The sequence below is a fragment of the Girardinichthys multiradiatus genome, chromosome 23 (assembly GCF_021462225.1).
Source record: "Girardinichthys multiradiatus isolate DD_20200921_A chromosome 23, DD_fGirMul_XY1, whole genome shotgun sequence".
NCBI classification, from domain to species: Eukaryota; Metazoa; Chordata; class Actinopteri; order Cyprinodontiformes; family Goodeidae; genus Girardinichthys; species Girardinichthys multiradiatus.
In genome coordinates this window covers 11,041,105-11,061,742 of record NC_061815.1, presented here as the reverse complement: position 1 = coordinate 11,061,742, position 20,638 = coordinate 11,041,105, and the positions used below count along the sequence as shown (strand labels likewise).

General features: G+C 37.9%; 1 protein-coding gene across 2 annotated transcripts in view; it reads right to left on the bottom strand.

Annotated features, from left to right (window-relative positions):
* The window catches only part of il1rapl2 (interleukin 1 receptor accessory protein-like 2), a 636,383-nt gene that overhangs the window by 532,673 nt on the left and 83,072 nt on the right, over nt 1–20,638 (bottom strand). Inside the window, exon 2 of one of the 2 annotated variants that reach the window (XM_047353893.1) lies at nt 12,115–12,245. The exons of the other annotated variant lie outside the window; for it this stretch is intronic. The gene's annotated coding sequence lies outside the window, so the exon portion shown is untranslated. The remainder of the gene's footprint in view (nt 1–12,114; nt 12,246–20,638) is intronic. 2 annotated transcript variants of the gene reach the window in all.

Sequence of the window (20,638 nt, the reverse complement as noted above, 5' to 3'; positions counted from 1 at the left end):
ACTACACCATTTAGCAGGGAAGAAAGGTTGCTGCAGAGAGTCACCATCTCGCTCACAACTTCACCAATCTGACAGTTAACGATATACCCGGTAATGTCCGATAGAAGCAAGCATTTCTTATGTTGGAGACAAACAAGGAGATCATTTTGGCAGTGAGTCAAATGTTTTTTGGTGACTAATCACATAAGCCTACTGTTTAGAATAGTGGTTCTCAAACCTTTAATAAGTACCATTTCAGTAAATAACACGTTTTCCAAGAACCACCACAATGACATGCATTTTTAAATGAAAGCACAATCAACAGTCCATTTTTATTCATTCATTCATTCATTCATATTCTATATCGCTTATGCCATAGTGGGTCATGGGAGAGCTGGTGCCTCTTTCCAGCAGTCTACAGGCAAGAGGCAGGGTACACCCTGGACAGGTCGCCAGTCCATCACAGGGCAATGCAGAAACATACAGGACAAACAATCATGCACACACTCATTGCACCAAAGGGCAATTTAGAGAGACCAACTTACCTAACAGTCATGTTTTTGGACTGTGGGAGGAAGCCAGTGTACCTGTTGAGAACCCACGCATGCACGGAGAGAACATGCAAACTCCATGCAGAAAGACCCCTGGCCGGGAGTCGAACCCAGGACCTTCTTGTTGCAAGGCAACAGTGCTACCAACTGTTCACCCGTGTAGCCCCAGTCCCTTTTTACTTTGTGCAAATTTCCAAATTCATAGCCGAATAGGATAAAAGAAAGGTTTCCTGAAAGATGGAGGTTTCTCACAAGTCCCAACTTTAAAATTAAATATGGCTGTTGTTCTTTAAAAGCTGTTAATAGATGAAGGGAAAAAAAGAAAAAAAAACATTTACTATCCTGACAATTTGCATATTATAAAATGTTTCACGAATGCACTGGAGAAATCAAAGAACATGATCCACACAGTGCTGCCTGCTTTGTCCAAATGACAGTGGGTCTGCTAAAGCGGCTACATGATGGCATCTACAACTCCAACTTCAAGGCAATAAACAAACTGTAGGGGGTCCTTATGTGTGCTTGTTTGCTTACTCAGGTGAGCAAACTGGATTCTCTCTAGTACCTTCGTTATGTGGGATGTCAGGCCAAAAGGTCTATAGTCATTGAGGAGTGATGAGTGACTTCTCTTTGGTACTGAAACAAGGTAGGACTTCTTCCACAACACTGGGTCCAGCTAAGAGTTCTTGCAGAGTCCAACAGAGTCACTCCACACAGGACTTTAGGACTCTGGGGCTGACACCATCTGGACCTGCAGCCTTGAACCGGTTCAGACTCTTCAGCTGTCTCTTCACCTGACTTCTAGAGACAGACAGGTGGAAGGGAAAGGCAAGGGGAGCACCAGCATCTCCTTATTTGGTTAAAGATAAACATGTAGAAGCAGAATATCCCATGGCAAAGTAGAAGATAAAAGATTTGAGGAGTGACAGAAAAACTTTAGGTCAAAGGAGGGTCGGATGTCTGTTTGGCTGGGGGCAGGAGAGGAGGATGCTGAGCTTGTTTCTGAACTTAACCAATTCATGAATGTGTTCAGTTTATTGGCTCAGATTGCCATCCATCCAATCTTCCTTCTGCTCGAAGCCTGTAATATTCTGTATCCCTGACCACACATCTTTGACATTATTCTGCTGGAGCTTGCTCTCCAGCTTTTTCCTGTACGTAAAAAAACAAAACAATCATATTCTCCCAGTTCTCCTCATAACATGTCGTCTATGAACAAGGGGGTTACAGTATATTCTGAGCAGAGAAAATGAGATTTGCCAAAAGGATGTCTTACTTTAGTGATGTATGAATCCTTGCAATTTGCATAAAACAAATTCACCGATTTATTTCCTTTGGTAGAGGAGCTGACAAACTGCTGAAATGTTTAGAGTGAGGCGTGATTACTGCTAACAGTTCAATATCCAGGCTGCAGAGATGACATTTCACAGTAACATGTCCATCTATAATTCACAAGCACTGCTAATCCATCTGCTTTTCTTTTGCCACTCCTTTTAAATCTCTGCTGACTCAAATGGTCAGAAGACCCAGCAGGGAAATGCTGGAGTCTGGGATATGATCCTGCAGCGATGTCTCATTGAAACACATAAAATTGCATTCTCGATACTCTGGCCAGGTCCTTGATAGGACTTGAAGTTCATCCAATTTGTTTGTCAGATTTCTCATTGTCCATAATGATCGATGTAAGAGAGGGCTTGAACTTCTTCCTTCTTTCTCTCCTCTTTGGTTGTGCTCTGCATCCAAGGCACCTCCTTTTCAACTCATCTAAGATTTGGGGTTGTAGTAAAGGTACTCTTTGAAATTTTGAGATGTTAAACAGCTGCTCCTGATTTTACAAACAACCTTGTTACTCTGGCTACACATCATAACAAATGTCCATAAAAAATATCTGCAAACATCTTTCCAGATGCACAGCATCTTTTGCCAAAGGACATATCTTAAAAAAAAAACAATGCTTCATTCAGAATGGGGAAATTAAAGTTTTTAAAATGAAAATCAGAATGAAATGAAGTGAACTACTATAACATGCTACCACCTTGAATGGCACAATTCTAGAAAAAAAGTAAACATGGTCTAATCAGTAGATTCTTTGTTATACATATGTATTACTAAGGCATACGTGGCTCCATGAGTGTCTTATTGGGTTAGCAATCTTATCTTCTCCAGTAACTGAGGCTCAGTATGGTGATGATCTTTGTGTGTTCCAGCATGATATGTGTCTGATGGCAAATGCGACTGTCATTATCCTTTGAGTTTTGGATTTCTGTAGATGTCTGTTTCTTTCATTGTATATACAGGGGTTGGACAATGAAACTGAAACACCTGTCATTTTAGTGTGGGAGGTTTCATGGCTAAATTGGACCAGCCTGGTAGCCAGTCTTCATTGATTGCACATTGCACCAGTAAGAGCAGAGTGTGAAGGTACAATTAGCAGGGTAAGAGCACAGTTTTGCTCAAAATATTGAAATGCATACAACATTATGGGTGACATACCAGAGTTCAAAAGAGGACAAATTGTTGGAGCACATCTTGCTGGCACATCTGTGACCAAGACAGCAAGTCTTTGTGATGTAGAGCCACGGTATCCAGGATAATGTCAGCATACCACCAAAAAGGACGAACCACATATCATGGCATTCCCTTGGCCCAATATTTGTGCTAGAAGGGCGCGTCACTGCCAAGGACTACCGAACCATTCTTGAGGACCATGTGCATCCAATGGTTCAAACATTGTATCCTGAAGGCGGTGCCATGTATCGGGATGACAATGCACCAATACACACAGCAAGACAGGTGAAAGATTGGTTTGATGAACATGAAAGTGAAGTTGAACATCACCCATGGCCTGCACAGTCACCAGATCTAAATATGATTGAGCCACTTTGGGCTGTTTTGGAGGAGCGAGTCAGGAAACGTTTTCCTCCACCAGTATCACGTAGTGACCTGGCCACTATCCTGCAAGAAGAATGGCTTAAAATCCCTCTGACCACTGTGCAGGACTTGTATATGTCATTCCCAAGACAAATTGACGCTGTATTGGACGCAAAAGGAGGCCCTACACCATACTAATAAATTATTGTGGTCTAAAACCAGGTGTTTCAGTTTTATTGTCCAACCCCTGTATCATACGAAGAAAGCTTTGGAGTGGCGGCTGAGGAGCTAGAAGGTAAGAAGCGATTGCTATCACAACATTTCAGGAAAACAGAGAGTGAAATGGAGAAGATACGTAACTTTGACTGTAAATGTTATGGAAGAAGAAAGGAGAACTCTTCACTTGGGACACAGTCCTGTAGCCGCAAACTTTCACCAGAGATCATGTACAACATACGGATGGATTCTTTAGCAGCAGAAAGGGAGTGGAAGGACATGAGAATAATCTGACATTTTGAAGCAAACCAGCGTACGCTAGAAACTTCAGCAATGACCAGATCCACCAAGAAGACACCAAGGAAAACCTATTCCATCGGAGGCATCGAAGTCTGCAGGAATACCTTTCAGTTTCTCATGGGGTGAGTTTCATAACTTTTAAAAAAAACTATTATGATGCATCATATCATAAATAAATCATGTACTAAAGCGGACAAATCACATAAACCTGACCAGTGAAATATTAAAATCGACTTGAGTGGGGTTTGTGTTTGTATTTTTAATCTAAGCTTGAGCTTGTGTCTTTTTTTCTTCCCCCTGCACTGGGTGATCGGTGGTCACAACAACAGTTTTTTGGCTAGCGTAGATACACGAGTTTAGCCGGACAATCACTGTATCCCAGGTGAAAATTTACTTGAGTGGGGGGAGGGGGTTGTTTTTTCAATCTAAGCTTTAGATGGGTTTTCTCTTTCCAATGCGCTGGGTGATCAGTGTTCACAACAAAAGTTTTTTGTCTACCGTAGCTACACGAGATTAGCATCTACTGTATCCCATTCACAATGTGAAAATCGACTTGAGTGGGGAGGGAGGGTGGTTGTATTTTTAATCAAAGTTTGAGGTTTGAAAAAAAAAAAAAAAAAGAAATACCTATTTTATGTTTTGTGTTAGATGTTTATTTCTATAAACACACCTATATGCAGAAAAAAACATGGTATGTTGTCATACCAATTTTGTCAGCACTCGTCAATGTAAACTATATGCTGAATATTTCCTCTGTTTCCCTTGCTCCAAATTTCCCTGCCCAGCACATTGGCAGATATCGCCAAAGTAAGTCTATTCCATCTGATAGAAAATGGAAGAAGAAAGTCAGTCATATGCATGAAAACTAATATGCTTATTTCTATTATGGTCCTTCTGTGTACAGGTAGGGGAAAACAGCTCGCCAGAAAGTCACCTCAACATCCCACAGCTGGTTGGACTGGAAGATGGCACGGTGTTAGTCAACACATTTGACTGGCAGACACACCTGAGTCCCTACTTCCGAAAGATCCCACAGATCAAGAGTTATCAGCACTTCAGGTATCTATTATGCAGACTTCCACAATCTGTATTTGTCATTAACAAAGAGACATGCAATATTTTAATTGTCTTTTGTGTGCTTTTATTAACAGCTTTGATGCCAAAAGACCTGGAGTGGTCCAAGCTAGGACTCACAGCGACGCAGAGCCTGTTAGCTTTCAGCTGCTGTGTGACCCGGGAGTTCTACCCCCTGTCGTCTGTGTTCCGGCCCTGCCTGCACCTGGACTGGCCACAGACAGACAGACTTATCTTTATTCAAAGATCAGGCCTTTCTGTTCCAATGAAGCGAAGGACATAACATGTCCAGCACCACAAAGCACAACACAGAATGGCACACAGAAGAGGATGATGGTGTGACCCTGTGATATTGGCGTTTTGGCAATTTGTATAAAGTTGTAAATAAAATTCACATTTGTGACATGATCAAAGTTAAGTTATTGCCCATTTCTCTTCCTGGGTCCATTAACTCAAGAGGTTTGCAAGAAGAACACATTAAGAAGAACACATCCATATTACCCTGATATATTGCTAATTGCTGTGAGATAGGATTTCAAACTCGGCCTTAGGCAGAACATTTAATAAACTAGAACTTTAAGTGAGACTTATCTAAAAACAAGAGGAAATCAAATCAATCACCAGGATGCAGACATTAGGTTGTAGTCATAATGGAATTTACAGACATAAATAATACAAAAGTAGATTGTAATGCAGTGCTGTAAATTATCTTTACATAGAAAAATACTGAGTTAAGTGACAGAAGTCTGTTGCAGTCAGATGGAGCTTCTGTTGACAAACAGTTGGGGGAGGTGGGCTATTTAAAGTCATTCAAATTAACAGCTTTTGTCACCGCCCTGCTTTCAGGCAGAGAAAACAATGAATCTTTCGGTACTGATTTCTCAGAAAAGTAGTCTGACGAGTGCAGACATTCAGATGGTCATATCTTCTTCAATTCTTTTTCAATTTCCACAAGTTTGACATCATTGGGAAGCTTAGACTCCACTCTTTCGGGATCTGTAAATAACTCAAAACGGTCCCAGGTAGACTTGTTCCTGGTTTTGCCACGGCCAGTCACGTGTCCTTTTATGCTTCTTCTCTGCGCTTCTCTCTGTCTTCTCCAGTACATTGTCTCTTTTCTCCCTCAGCTCTCTACCCCTTCATTGATCTGATTGCTTTCACCTGCTCTCCATGCCTTTTCTCCACTCTTGCCCCAGTTTACACTCATTGGTTTTCTTTGTCCCTCGCTGTTTTCTTCGGTTGCACTCCTTCCTACGTGTTCCATTTCTGTCTGTAAGTTTCTGACTGTATTATTGTTAATATTTTCTACTCATCCTGCGGCCCTCGAGTTCCTGTCTGCACTTTGGTCCAACTAACCCACAAATCTTGCCAGTGACTGATCAGATTTTGGAATTTTTGGACCTGTGGTGAGGGTCTTCACCCCACTGAGAACATTTGTTCTACCTTCAAAAGCATGTGAATGTGGATCTTTGTCATGACCTGCAATGTTAACACAGTTGATTTCCGAATAAGCTCTTGGCTTTCATTCTGAAAGCCAAACAAAGAAAGCACAGAACTTTACATGATGACAGAACATGAAAACAGACAAGCCAACAAGGTGCAGCATCCATCCATGTTTGGACATAAAATGTCTTACTGAAACACTTGTCATTGCGGAAATGCCAAACATTGTTAAAGTGAGTGCTTATAACATTCTGCACACTGACTGCAGAAATGCCAACCGTGTATGTAAATAATTATTGTCAGTCTCGTTTTTTGAACATTGTTGGATCTAAACAGAAACTAACTTTTTCTCCCCTTTATATTTTGACAGTTTACTTCATGAAATTTGAGTGTGGTCAAAGTTTTTTCCAACTTTAAACATTTATGGTAAAACCGTTCATTCCACTGACAACGCAACTACTGTATATTTTAAACTAAGGTTGTTTTTTGTAGAGCACAGTGTCCTGTGTTTAGGGACGTTTTTGGATGAGCATAACTAAATCTGCCTTATGAAAATATTTCTAAGCCATATTTATAATTATCCCATCAATCAGCGCCAAACTGGGATCACAGAGATGCAATATGGGCTGTTGAGACAGAATGCAGCTTCTTTCTGCCCCCTGTTTTCCATCTGTCCTACCATATTTCCCTCCCACTGCCGGTAACTTACCATTAAACCACACGATCTATTTTCTTTCTACTTCTTACAAATAATAGCACTTATCCTATATATGTAACAAGAAAATCCTTTTTCAGTCATTCTGAATATTGCCTTTTTAATCCTAATGTTAAGGTTAAAAATACTCCTAGTGCCTTGCAAAACAATTCATGACACTGGAGTATTTTTACATTTTGTCAAGTTCTAGCTGCAAACTTAAATAAGTTCCATTTGAGTTGTAAGTGCCAGAAGTTGTGCAGCACTGTAAAGTAGAAGGAAAATTAGGTTTCATAAAACCTGAATATAAAAAGGGCTTTGTGCATTTGTATTCAGCCCCATTTAATCTGTTACCGCTAAATATAAATCCAGTGTGACCAATTGCCTTCACAAGTCACTTGTGTGTAATTTGATCTCTGTAAAAACACATTTGCTAAGTGAAGGCTTGAGAGGTTTGTTAGGGAACATTAGACATGTCTGTCCACCTACAATGCAGGCTTTGGATTTGGCTCCATTTCTGACTGGAATCCAATGGTCAACAGGTGATGAAGTGATCTGAACAGGACGCACTCTGACCACCATCCAATATTGTAAAGAATTGGTTCAGAGTAGAAATTCTTGAAAAATATTGGTAGACCAGAGATCAATTGAAGATGGCAGTTGATACATACATTGTATAAAAAATAGAAACCTTTTTTTTCTCATTAAGAAAATAAATCATGACCAGGGGTTGGCAACCCCGCAACTCTAGAGCCATATGCGGGTCTTCAGCCTCTTTTTGTGGCTCCCTTAGTTTTTACAAAAAGAAAAAATAAATATAAAAAATTTATTTCTTCATTTAATTTTCATTAACATACATATGTATTTTATTATTTTGATGCATTGTTATGTTGGAGTTCGAGGTCACACATTAACTTTGAATTTTAAAAAGGTTTTTATAAACTGTCAATCAAAATATATGTCACATCCACGACTATAGCCCTCGCCATTTCCGGCAGGTGGCTTCTTGAGGTTGCGACCCCTGCTGTAAGCTAACCATGAAAACATCCCAAAAAAGAAAAATCTCAGAAGATAACAGAAAGTTTAAATCTGCATGGACAAATTCCTTTGCCTTCAATGCCAATGACGCTGGCTTACTTGTCTGCTTCATATGTGACGAGAAATTAGGAAACAATAAAAAATGTAACGCTAAAAGACATTTTCAAAACAAGCAATCAGCATTTTCTGACAAGTACCCAACCAAAGATGAACTAAAGAGAGTTATTTTGGAACTACTATTAAAAGCTGAGCAGAGCAAATATACTTTCAAGAATTGGATCAACTCTCCAAACTCAACTACAGCTGCTAGTTGTGGTTGGTGTAGTTTTTTATTGAATGTTCAGGTACTTTGCTTGATTGCTGCCTGAGAAAGAAACCCGAAGAGGATGACAGCACACTGAAATGGACTTGTCAAAAAAAATTTCTAATTTTAAGTTTATTTTATTAAAACAGCTAAGCTGCAACTGCATTTTTTTATATTAAAGTGGGTTTTATTTTATAAGAGAATATGAGAAGGACTTTAAAAGGTTTGCGTGGTTCGGTGTTTAATTTAATTTAACGTAGCCCTACACATGCACAGTGCACTTCTGTTCAAAATATTTCCTTAGTATTTGGTAGCAATGCTTTTAAATTTAATTACCTGAGTTAGATGAAACATTTGGATATCCTTTCACAACCTTCTCACAGTATCCTGAAATGATTTTGGTCCCTTTTTCCTGACAGAACTGGGTTAAACAAACCACATTTGCAGGCTGCCTTGCTAGCACACATATTTCCAGCTCACTGTGGATAATGAAACTCTCTTACCAGACAGCAGGATTAAGAAGCAAATTTTACACCAGAACATATTCATTTTTAGGAAACAGAATCTGCCTTTTTCTGAACAGTATGATGACCTGACATTCACATGTATGTAAATATCTGGTTTCACTTGTATGTGCACCAGTCCAAAGGTCTCTTTGTGAGAGCAGCCTTTGCATTATGCTACAACTACTCCGCTGAACTAGATTCTGGTCTTCCAGTAGAAGGCTCTGTTTTTATTTCCACCACTTTGTGGTAGGAGCAATGCATTGCACTGAGGTGCCTTTAAACATAGGATATAACAATCAAACAATCTTTTATGAAGATGTTAAAATTACATGCTCAAATGAGCATTCAAAGCTTTGACAATTGCTGCTCAACCCTAGCTAAATGTTTGAGTTTAAAAGTCACCAGAAACCTTACACACCTATATATACTTTTTTTTTTTTCAATGTACATAATAATAATACTTTAACCTAAACTTTGTTTAAGCAATGCCAAAAAAGAAAGTAGTCTTTTTTTATGCCTAAATAAAAACGGCCTTCTTGTAGAATACTGATTTGGTTCAAGAAGGAACAACTTTATTGTTTCATTAAATGTTGATCAAACATATAAAGATATGAATGAAGCAAACAAAGTCTCAAGATACTATTGCAAATAATATTACATACACTAAATCCATTTTGTAGTGTTTTAAAGCAACCCTCTGCCTTCATATCATTCCATCTCTCCTTCCCTCCCTCCTTCGTATTTTTCCTTCTCTCTGGATACTGCCTGTCAGGTCGAGGGCAGGGTGCTGTCTGCCTGTCCGCCCACACAAAGCACCAGCCATGCTGATTCGGCCAACCACTGACAAACACACACATTTACACACAGTTCACACACAAGAATAAGCATGGAACATGCACATTCAGCACAGAGAGCCTTCCTAAACCTTAGCAAGACATTATGGAGCACCGAAGCTGTATTCTTTTTGAGTAGGAAGATGTGAAGAGCTTAGATCAAAAATGTCTTGAGATGTGCCTCTAATAGCAGAAGGCCTACACTGTATGTGTGCTTGTTGATTTGGCTGCTTTGATTAGAAGTTGAAGCCAGTCCCTTAAGGCAACTTCTTGTAATACTCTGAAGAAAAGGGAATATTCTTTTCAACCTGCTATGTTTGTTGCACAACTCATTAATCTCAAAATAAAATACATTTCCATAAACATACACAATGAAGACATCTTTTACAATACCGGAGCTTTAAGTTCATGTTTGGAGATATGGAATCTTAGGCTTTTTTTTCTATACAAAATGAATTTGTAACTTTTTTTTTTGGAAATTACAGAAGAACCTAACCATTAACTGGCCTGACTTGTAACAAAGGCAACTTCATGTAATCACATTCTCAGTCCACAACATGCAATTGTTCCACTGGTTCCCAGCAGAAAGCACAACATAGGAAGCTTAATGCACATTTTTAAAATCAGACATGGTATGATTTTCCCAGAAAATACATATCAGGACAATACTCTTGAAATTTTTGAGAGGCTTTCCACAGTAAAGTTCAAACCAGGGCCATTGATGTTGAACATGTAACCCTTTCCTATTGCAGGGTTGTGGAAGAAAGAACTACGTCGCAAAAATTAACAATAACTGAGGTTTCTGACATAGCAACTACACTTCATAATCTACATACAGTCACTACCAAGCCTATTTAAAGGCTAACTGTTACCATTTTTAAAAGGATTTCACAGATGCGGACTTCCTTGTTTTATCACTGAAGAAAAGATTGAAGGAGAGGAGAGACAGCTGCATTCAGGGTTACAATCCAGTGTTATACCCATAAACTTGTGATCATGTCATAAAGTTTCCAATGTGAAACTGAATTATAATCACTTCAAAGCCACAGAAAGTTCATTGCATTAACAGTTTTTAATAGATAAAGCCTTAACCTGTTGAGCCCTAAGGGGTTTTAGAGCAATTTCCGCCTGAAATTACATAGCTTAAATAAATCTAGTATAGCTCCACAGATAAAAGGTCTACAAGCAAACCTTTGGTACCTGTGTAAAGGTAAAACAAGTGGAACCACTATTTTAAGTGTTACTATGCATGACTTATTTATTATTAAAACTGTGCACATATATTTATATTATATTGTAGATATGTTTATACTGTTTAATTTGTACTGTATTGCACCGACTACGCCAAAACAAATTCCTTGTATGTCCAAAAACGTACTTGGCAATAAAGCTTTTCTGATTCTGATTCTGATTATTTGTGATTAAACAAAGAAAAAATAAAACTTTTTGAGCCTCGCCAAACGTTTTTTTCTAAATAAACATTGCGAAACACCATGAAACTTCTTTGCAAAACCCTGGAGAACCCCCAGGTTGTATTCATCAACATATTAACTATAACTGCAGCAAATGTGGACTGAATCAGTTGAAGCTTATTTGTTCCACAAAGGTTTTAGTGGGTAATGTGCCAAACGGAGCTGAGATTCCGGCACAATTTAGCCAAATGTGACAAAACTGTACCGATTGCTTTTTTGAACTCATGAACGGGTATCTGGTCAAATAAAAGTGCTGATTTCCATTGTAGGACTCCTTCTGCATATGACATAGCCATTGGTCACGACATTTACCCTGTGTATCATCCAAATGGACAATTTTACACAGCATAAAATAATATAATAAAAAGAAATCTAACTAAATTGTATCCTTTTATCTCCAACTGAAGGATTTTTATTGAAAACGAAATAGCACAGAAAAACAATATTAACAAACTTCCAAAAACATTATCAATAAAAAATATAAAAACAAATGTGCAAAAATCAACCATTAATAAAAACTATATAAACAAATGTGCAAGAACAATTAGCAATAAAAACTAAACAAACAAAATTTCCTGCCTGCTGAAATTGTCCTTTGAGCATTCGAATTGCCATTGATTATGTCCTGGAGGGTGCTTGCACTAAAAAAACAGCTTCAACAGGGTCAGTGGTAACCATAATTTTGTGGTGTCAAGGGTAAGTCCTGGAGGATGGGTAGTTGGGTAGATGTAGGAGTTTGTGCCTAAATGTCAGGCTCACAGAGTGCCACTTTTCCTCGTTGTCTTCACCAGGTGTAAAGGTAGCCTGACTCTCCCGCCTCAAGTGTTGTTTACCTCTCTTTGTTAGCTTGGATGAGCTGCTCCTTTTTCTTGGAACAGAAGCTACCTTGCTTTTCATGGGTCTTGAGGCACTATGAAGCTGACAGGCAGGTGGCTCATACTCCTCATCTTCTTCGTTTTTGTCACTGCAGAAACAGAAATATATATACTGAAGACTAAACTTATCTAAATGACATGCTAAAAATGAAGTTGCATTTGCCACTGATTTATAATAAGCTTAGGAACACAATGTTAACAATGTAATGACACATCATGTTTATTTTGTAACCATAATAGTTTGCCAGATGGTCCTGCCTGTTCCTGGCTGTAAAAATACAAATAATAAATTAACAATAAATAATAAATTATTTCCTACTGTACACAAAAGTCTTTTTGTTCTAAAGGGGTGTGGGGTGTTGTTTCACTACTAATTTTTCTGATAATAAGATTAAAAATAAATATGTAAAAATACATACATTTATTTCCTACTATACACAGAAAATAATAAAATAACACACAAAAGCAATAATGCAATGGTGTAACAGTAAAGTGGTATCGGTAAAGTGTCAATGATATAACAGCTATATAACAGGCCTTGAACCAGTTCCACAAACAAACCTTGTATTCCCAGTTGAATCAATCACAAATAAAAATCCTGAGTTGATACACACAACACGCTCCACACAACAGTTGTTATAAACGTAACTACTGTAATAGTTAAGTTTGTAATGTAACCGGTAGTAATATAACCAGTCGAATCAATCACAATCACAAATAAAAATACAGACGCTTCACACAACAGTAAATAGCTGTTGAAATAGCTGACATGTAACGTAAAGTTGCTGGAAATAAAAGGTAACACTATAGCTTACTAGTGAACTGGGTCCCGAAGACGAAGTTTCTCATCTTCATCCACTTCAAAATCCACGGTGCTGTCCGAAGAATCTTCTACTTCGACCTTACTGCCCTGCAAAATTTTTTCCAAGGCTTCCAAATTGTTTGTTTTACTCTTATGCGACATTATATTGTTTGAAATTCATGGAAAAAAACATGAAACAACAAGCAAGCTATGTGCGCAGCAGTGCGTAAAACAAGCTGTGCTTAAAGCACAAATTATTCCCAGATTTTTAACCTTGGTTATGCACAGGAATTACGTGACTGGAAATCGTCATGTGAAGACATGCAATACCTCCCCACAAAGGTGGGATTCCCTACTTTCCATTTGTTCCAAAAAAGACAGGGTGGGGAAAAGGCACATGTGTTTCCTATAGCATTTTACGTGTAGACTCAGATATGCCTGAAGGACCAATAAGCATAATGTATGTTTAAAGTGATGTAAAACCAAAAGTATTTGTGAAAAACAAATTTGCCGACTTGTTTTATCAACATTAAAGCTGCCTCCTCCGAGGTATTTAAGAAAAAAAAAGACTGTTATTTACCTACTTTTACAGATGAAAATTGCCGTGGCTCTGTCCATACCGTTACCGGTATGCTCGGGCTTAGGGCAGTGTTTGGTTTTCTTTGTGCCTCAGAGCATAAATTGTTTAAAACATTACAGTCAATTGATGATTTACACCCATGACTTCAATCTTTTCTGTGAATGTTTTCTTTGAAATCCAGTAAGTTAAGTGTCATCCAGGCCTTTATGTCAATAACACACCTAAGAAGCAGATTCATAGAGTATGCATTTGACTTTTTAAGAGGGACATAAATCTGACTGTCATCTGCAAAACGATGGAATTAAATACCATGTTTTCTTAGTATGGATGAAAGTGGGAGTAGATAGAAGGAAAAAAACAAGAGGTCCTAAAACCAGGCCTTGTGGGACCCCATAAGAAAGAGGAGCAGAGGAGGATGCTCTTCCACCAAGACTGACACTGAATTTTTGGTTTAACTAGGACTTGCTCTAAACGAGACAGCGATTTAGACCAAACTGGTTTATTTATGAGCAGGAAATGGAAATACACTGGCAACGTATGAGTATGACATGGGTGCATGAATTGTGTGAACTCACCTGATTCCCAACCTGACAGTGGATCACCATCTTGACTATACAAATGCAAGTCTTATTTTTCCAAGAAAGAAAGCCCAGCACTCAGCTTCTATGCTCAATGTCAGACTTGATGTCATTGGATAAAGATATAAAAAGGAATTTTTAAACTGGCCAAGAACAGTATAATAAATGTATTGGTTTTGTCTCTATGTTATTTTCTCTAGTGCAAAAGTTGAAAATCCTGGCCTGGAAGGTCTGTTGCCAATATGTTGAAATATCAGTGTTTGAAAAGAAAGTGCTTGAGAAAACAGTTGCCACATACTTCCAAAACCATCTAAAATTTAATAGCATTTATGAAAAATTCCAGTCTGGTTTCCATCCCACCCACCCACAGCACAGAGCCAAGACTTGTTAAAGTCACAAACTACCTCCTGATGTCATCTGATGCTGGGTCTCCCTCCCTCCTCATCCTCTTGGACCTAACTGCTGCGTTTGACACAGTCGACCATGACATTTTACTCAACCGGCTCCTTTTCACCACTGGATGCACTGATACTGCCCCCAGTCGGTTCCACTCATACCACACAAATCGAACAGAGTACATCTCCATGGTTCATTCCACATCAAATACACACACAGTCATCTCCAGTGTTTCTCAGGGGCAGTCCTAGGTCCCATCCTTTTCATCCTTTATGTCTTTCCCTTTGGTCAGGTCATCAGTTGTTATGGTTTTTCTTTTCACTACTACGCCAATGACACACAGCTTTATGTTAATGTCACAACTGCAACCGCACTTTCATCATCACCATCATCCCTGTCACAACTCATTTCTTGTTGGAAGAATATAAAGATATGGATGGAGCAAAACTTCCTCCAACTTAACAACTCCAAAACCGAAACTATACTTGTTGGCACTCCTCATCAGATTCAATAATCATGCATAAGCAGCATCACCTTTTCTGGTTCAAATATGTCTCTTTCATCAGCAATCACAAATCTTGGTGTAAAAATGGAGCCCCAACTAACTTCTGAATCTCATATCAATCACCTCTGCAATAACTGGGCTATTAAGAGCCAAGGATGTCATTAAAGCATAAAGTGACTGCCAATCTCTGTGTTTACATGCTAAGTGATTGTACAAACTACCAGAAATTAAATTCTTACGATATATTTGAAATATATTGTACTGATGTACAATATAATTTCTAACCTGTTAATGATGCTGATTTTATAATCTCACTGTCAATACCTAGTAGAATTAAAGAAGTTTTCAGCTGGGAATCATCAACACATAACATTCAGAGTATGAGACTCCATGCCTCTCTCCATCTTACTTTGTCTTCTACATTGCATGTATAAGACAGAGATTTGATCTGAAAGCAGCCTTCCAAATAACAATTCCCTCTGGGTTGTGGTAAACACACTTACAAACTTGCAGGACATTTATTCATTTATAACAAGGTTTTGTTTGTGTGTTTGGGCAGCAAATATTTGAACACACATGTACAATGTCATGATAAGATAAAGAGTATTAATTATTTGACGCAAGAAGAAACCCTGGGATAACATTTCAACATACATGGTTTTAATTTAACAAGAGTCAAACATAAGTCTGATATTCGAGAACAGGATAATAAAAGTATTTGCATACTGCTTTTACTTTCACCTCAGACACACAAAACAGAAGCACCCGTCATTCTTGAAGTAGCGAACAGTCTACATTCACCCTCTTACTTTTATTAATCTGTAACATTTATATTCTAATGTATGAGTTTTTATTTCTTGTTCTGCAGTAGGTTGTTAAGAAAAGTTGGGAACATAGTGTGTTGTGTCCCAGCCATGGGATGAAACACTGACTGAATGGTACATAGAGAACCACAGACGCTGTAAGGTTAATGCTGTACAGACTGAATCCCAGACTGTACAGCATTAACCTACTTTTAGGACAACCCAGGAAGGAAGAATCACAACTGGAATCACCACAACATCATAATAAAAAACTCTTGGGTCGAAGCCCTGTTTGCTCTCTACCCATGGCTCAACCAGAGCAGCAAAAAGGGAGACTCGTGTGAACATCTGAATGTCATGATTTTGTTGACCGAATAAAGGACTACAAACTTGGATTGAAGGTTGTGTACAGTGTGCTGTACGTGTACCCAGTGACCATAACCCAGTCGAAATTAAGAGAAGCTTAAATCTTGCTTTCTTAGCTTCTGCAGAAAATAAATTTGAGTCAGAGATTTCCCCAGAAGAGAGCACAAAGTGGTTTTCCCCATTGCCTGAAGAAGACGGCATTGAAATTGTAGCTCTGCACGCCTAAAGCGTGTAGTTGGAACAGAAGCTTTTCTTCCCAGCTGCTACTGAGAGCAGCCGCCATAGCTTCTTTGTTTATTGCCTGCCACACAACTCATCATCCTTTGGATCTCATGTCCTCCTGATCATCAGAAAGGTTCATGAAAGAGGTTGTGTCAGAGAAAGTTAGTTTAGGATAAAACACTCAAAATATTGTTTATTTCATTGTGTTTTACTTTGGTCTAAAGTAAAACACAACACTTGGCCGAAAGCTAAACTATTTGAGTGTTAGCAAGCTACCTGCTAAGCTAATGCTAATGGTCCTTGAGCCTGAGTGCTTACTGGCCTCTAAACCTTGAGGCTAGTTTATTTGTTGTGGGTTGTGTTTTAAAGTTACGAAAAACTTTACTTCAATGATTGGTTTAAACAGATTCGTAACACGCCACCAGCACATCAATGTTTATATTAATGGTGGTTAAAGGTACATGTTTGAAAGAGTACATGTCTTAAAGGGTTGTTTGATAAGCTACTTGGGTTAGAGGAATCACTAATCTGAATGTGGCATCACTGCGGCGACTGTCCGTTTGTTCACCATTTTGTGAGAGGCAATCCTTGCCGCCAATTTTAGTAGTTCATCACTCCCTGTGAACCTGTGATGGCTGGTTAACAACTATTAAGAACTATTAAGAATATTGTCCAAAAGGTTATGGATTTCTAATTGAGCAAATAATATTTTCTTTTAAATATTTTTTATTAAAATAATAATGGCTGTTTGAAACATTAGGAATCAATAGTGCAAAAATGTATTGATTTCTGATTTATAAAATCATTATTTTAAATATTATTTATTTAAAATAATTTTGCATTTCCTCTTCTGATTTGCATTGTGAATTGATTGTATAAACACTGACAAATTATTGTTCTTAATTAGTTTAAAACTAATTTAGCCTCATTCCCTATTTCTCACGACAAACCTTGGTTCTTAAACATAAATATTCACAATATACTGTGATATCACCTCATTATTGTATTTGTTGTGGATTATTTCTGTTCCTTTTTTTATAGTTAATTAGTTTTCCTTATTCTTTCATTTTTGCATAATAGTTTTAGTTGAGTGTTACTTGCCTAGTTCAAGAGTTTGTTGATTGACTGTGATATTTTAATTTGGAGAATCAACTCTGTTTATTCTGTATATGTGTGCAAGGCTTGCTGTTAATTTAATGCCAGTACTTGAATCTCCTCTTTCATCCATTGTTCTATGATCCAGCCGCTTTGGGCTGGTATTCACAAGGACAATACCTGACAGACCAAAAGTTGCTCGGTTAATAATTCCTGATCAGGTGCCCTAATTTGTTAGTCTGACAAAAAAAAGTTATATTCTAACTTTATTAGTAATTCTGTTAATAATTAATCATTAATGATATTTATTAGTAGTTGCTAATAGTTAAACTAATCACTGTGGTCCAATAGTAGTGAACTGATTTGTTGGTCTGACTGAAAATTTAATATTCTAACCCTATTAATACGTTTTTTAATTCTGGTTAATTATTAATTAGAATTATTAAAAGCTGTCAATAGCCAAACCAAAATATTGTTTCACAACAAGTGTTAGATAAGGTTAACGAATCCCTAACTTACACTACAGTGGTTCTATTTTTTAGATGTTTAGAAAACTGTCTTCAGAAACCATTTTCTGTAGAACATTTTAGTGGATGAATTCAAGGAGCCACAATCCAACCCAAGTGTGACCGAGATCACACAGGGAGACAATTCTAAGAATTGGAAACCAAGTCCACAATTCACATTGTCTCGGTTTCCTTACCAAAATAAGGCAGTGAAATATGGTGAAATTGCTGCGTGATCTGATGAATCTTAATTTCAGTTGCCACATTTAGGTTGGTGATGGTAGTGTAATTGTGCAAAAAAATCTTTTCTTGGCACATTTTTGGCCCCTTAGCACCAATAGAGCCTTGTTTTTGTGCCATAGCCTACTGTAGTATTGCTGCCTTGATGACAACAGTGTTCCCATCTTGTGATGGCTACTTCCAGCCATGTCCTGAAGCACAAATCAGTAGTTTAAAATCTTTTATCCGTTTCATAACAGACACTGAATGAGAAATCTACTGCCAGAAAGGTATTCACCACGTTTCATACAATCTGAACTATCCCTTTAGGACATTCTCCAGAACTAATCTGAACTGATGTAAAGCTCAATGTGGACTGATTTCTAATAATGTATGTTTTACTGTTTTCTTTTGCTTATTTTAATTTTTATCTCTTACGCCCTCTCCCTTAAATATGAACACAGAAAAAAATGGATTAACAAAAACAGAGTAAATATTTAATTTTTTTTTATTTCTCTGTCAGTAACAAAGCACCGTAGTTGTTGAGAAAGCCTCAGCTGTAAGCTCTGCTAAATTCAAAGCACAAAACTGTTTGTACGGTCTTTTGAAATGTTTTCTTTCCAGAGTGTTCAAAACTACAACAGCAAAGCACTTTCAAAGGAAAACCTCATCTTTTGCTTTCCAAATGAAGAATGAGAAATAACCAAAATGCCACAATTGACAGCGTGGGTAGGAATTTTTTTTATTCCCATCATATAAAGCTTTTCTGCTGACATCTAACATATCTGAGGCCTTTTTCATACACCTGAGAGAGGAGTAGAGATGGAAATCACAACAGAGAAACAAGTCACTTCACATGAAGTGCTGAGTTTGACTTGTGTTGGAAGGTACAAGCAAAGCAAAGGGATGCTCTGTAGGGTTTCCAGGCAAGCCTTTTCTTTGTGTTATCTCTTTCTACAGAAAGTTGTGGCTTTCATCTTTAGTGCAATTATGCTTCCAGCATTTACTATTTTTTTTTCTTACTTTTTGGGGTGTGCTTTGGAATGCAAGAGTACACACAAAGAAATGGTCAAAACAAATCCAGAAATAGGCAGAAATGCCCATTTAGGTCTTTTTCCACTTAATTTGAAGACTAACACAGCAGTTAATGTTTAACTTTAGCATGGTAAAGGGATCAATAAAGAAATGATGTCAAGTGGTGTCTCATGCAGATATTAAAGAACACCATACAGCTTCATTCTTTCAGAACATCTTTCTTTAACCTTACTTATTCTCAGCTAAATTAGCCTTAGCTTATTTCTTGGTTTCTTGGTTAGTTAACTAAAGTTTTCTAACAACCTCTAAGGCCTTCACAGAACAGCTGGATTTATATGAAGTTTGGGTTGCATACAGGAAGAGTTCTGTACTAGTTAGGTGAGTTCTGAAGGCAACTGGCTGGTTATTTATTTAGAGTTAGCAGATTAAAAGGGGCTGATTACATATGTATGGTGCACTTTTCGGAGTTTTATTTGTATGAATATGTTTGCAAGTCAAATGAAAAAAGGAGATGCTATCCAATGGAAAATAATGGTAACGATAATCAGAACATATTGGCTTAAAACACCCAAATCTATTTGTGATATGTTGAAAGTTGTCTCTATTCTCTTCTTCAGCCCCAAGCCCTGCCAGGTTCCCCCATCCCTTTGAATCCAATCAGCCTGACCCCTCAGAAATTTAATAAATACACAAAACAGTTGCTACATCATCTGTTCTATGCATTCAGTGGGTTTTTTGATGGCTCAGTAAACAACACTGGCAGTCAAATTTCATAAAGTTGAACATTCACTAATGTCTCCTCTGGCCAAGAACACGAGAGGAGGTTTGTCTCCTCCCTTTATCTGCTTTGTCACATCATTGTGCACCTGCCCAGTAACTAAACTGGAAAACGATCTTGGAGGTGTATGAATGGGAAAAACTCCAGGGGGTTTTTGGCAATCAAGATACATTGTCGTGACAGCTAGAACACGACAAGACCTGCCTCAGTTCACCAATCCTCAGGTTCCTGAATTGTGTCTGCCAAAGGGCAAAAGAAAATTTACATCCGGTTATAGGTCTACTGCACATGTGCCCTAAAATGGAAATCTGTAGGAATTTTGCATGGAATGTAAAAAAGGAATGTCAAAGAGGCACAATTACAATATATCCATGGAAGGTCAAGAGAATACATTGAATTGTATTGCTGCACTTAAGTTACATTCTGGTTAATTAATAAAATGAAAAACAAACAAGAGATTAGAAAATTTATTTTGAAAAAAATGTCAGAGTATCATTTATACAAGTAAGTAAGTAAATGGTAAGTGAAGTTAATTTTACAGCACCTACATAGCACAAATAGTGCTTCACAGGGACAGTACAAACATTAAAGCATTTT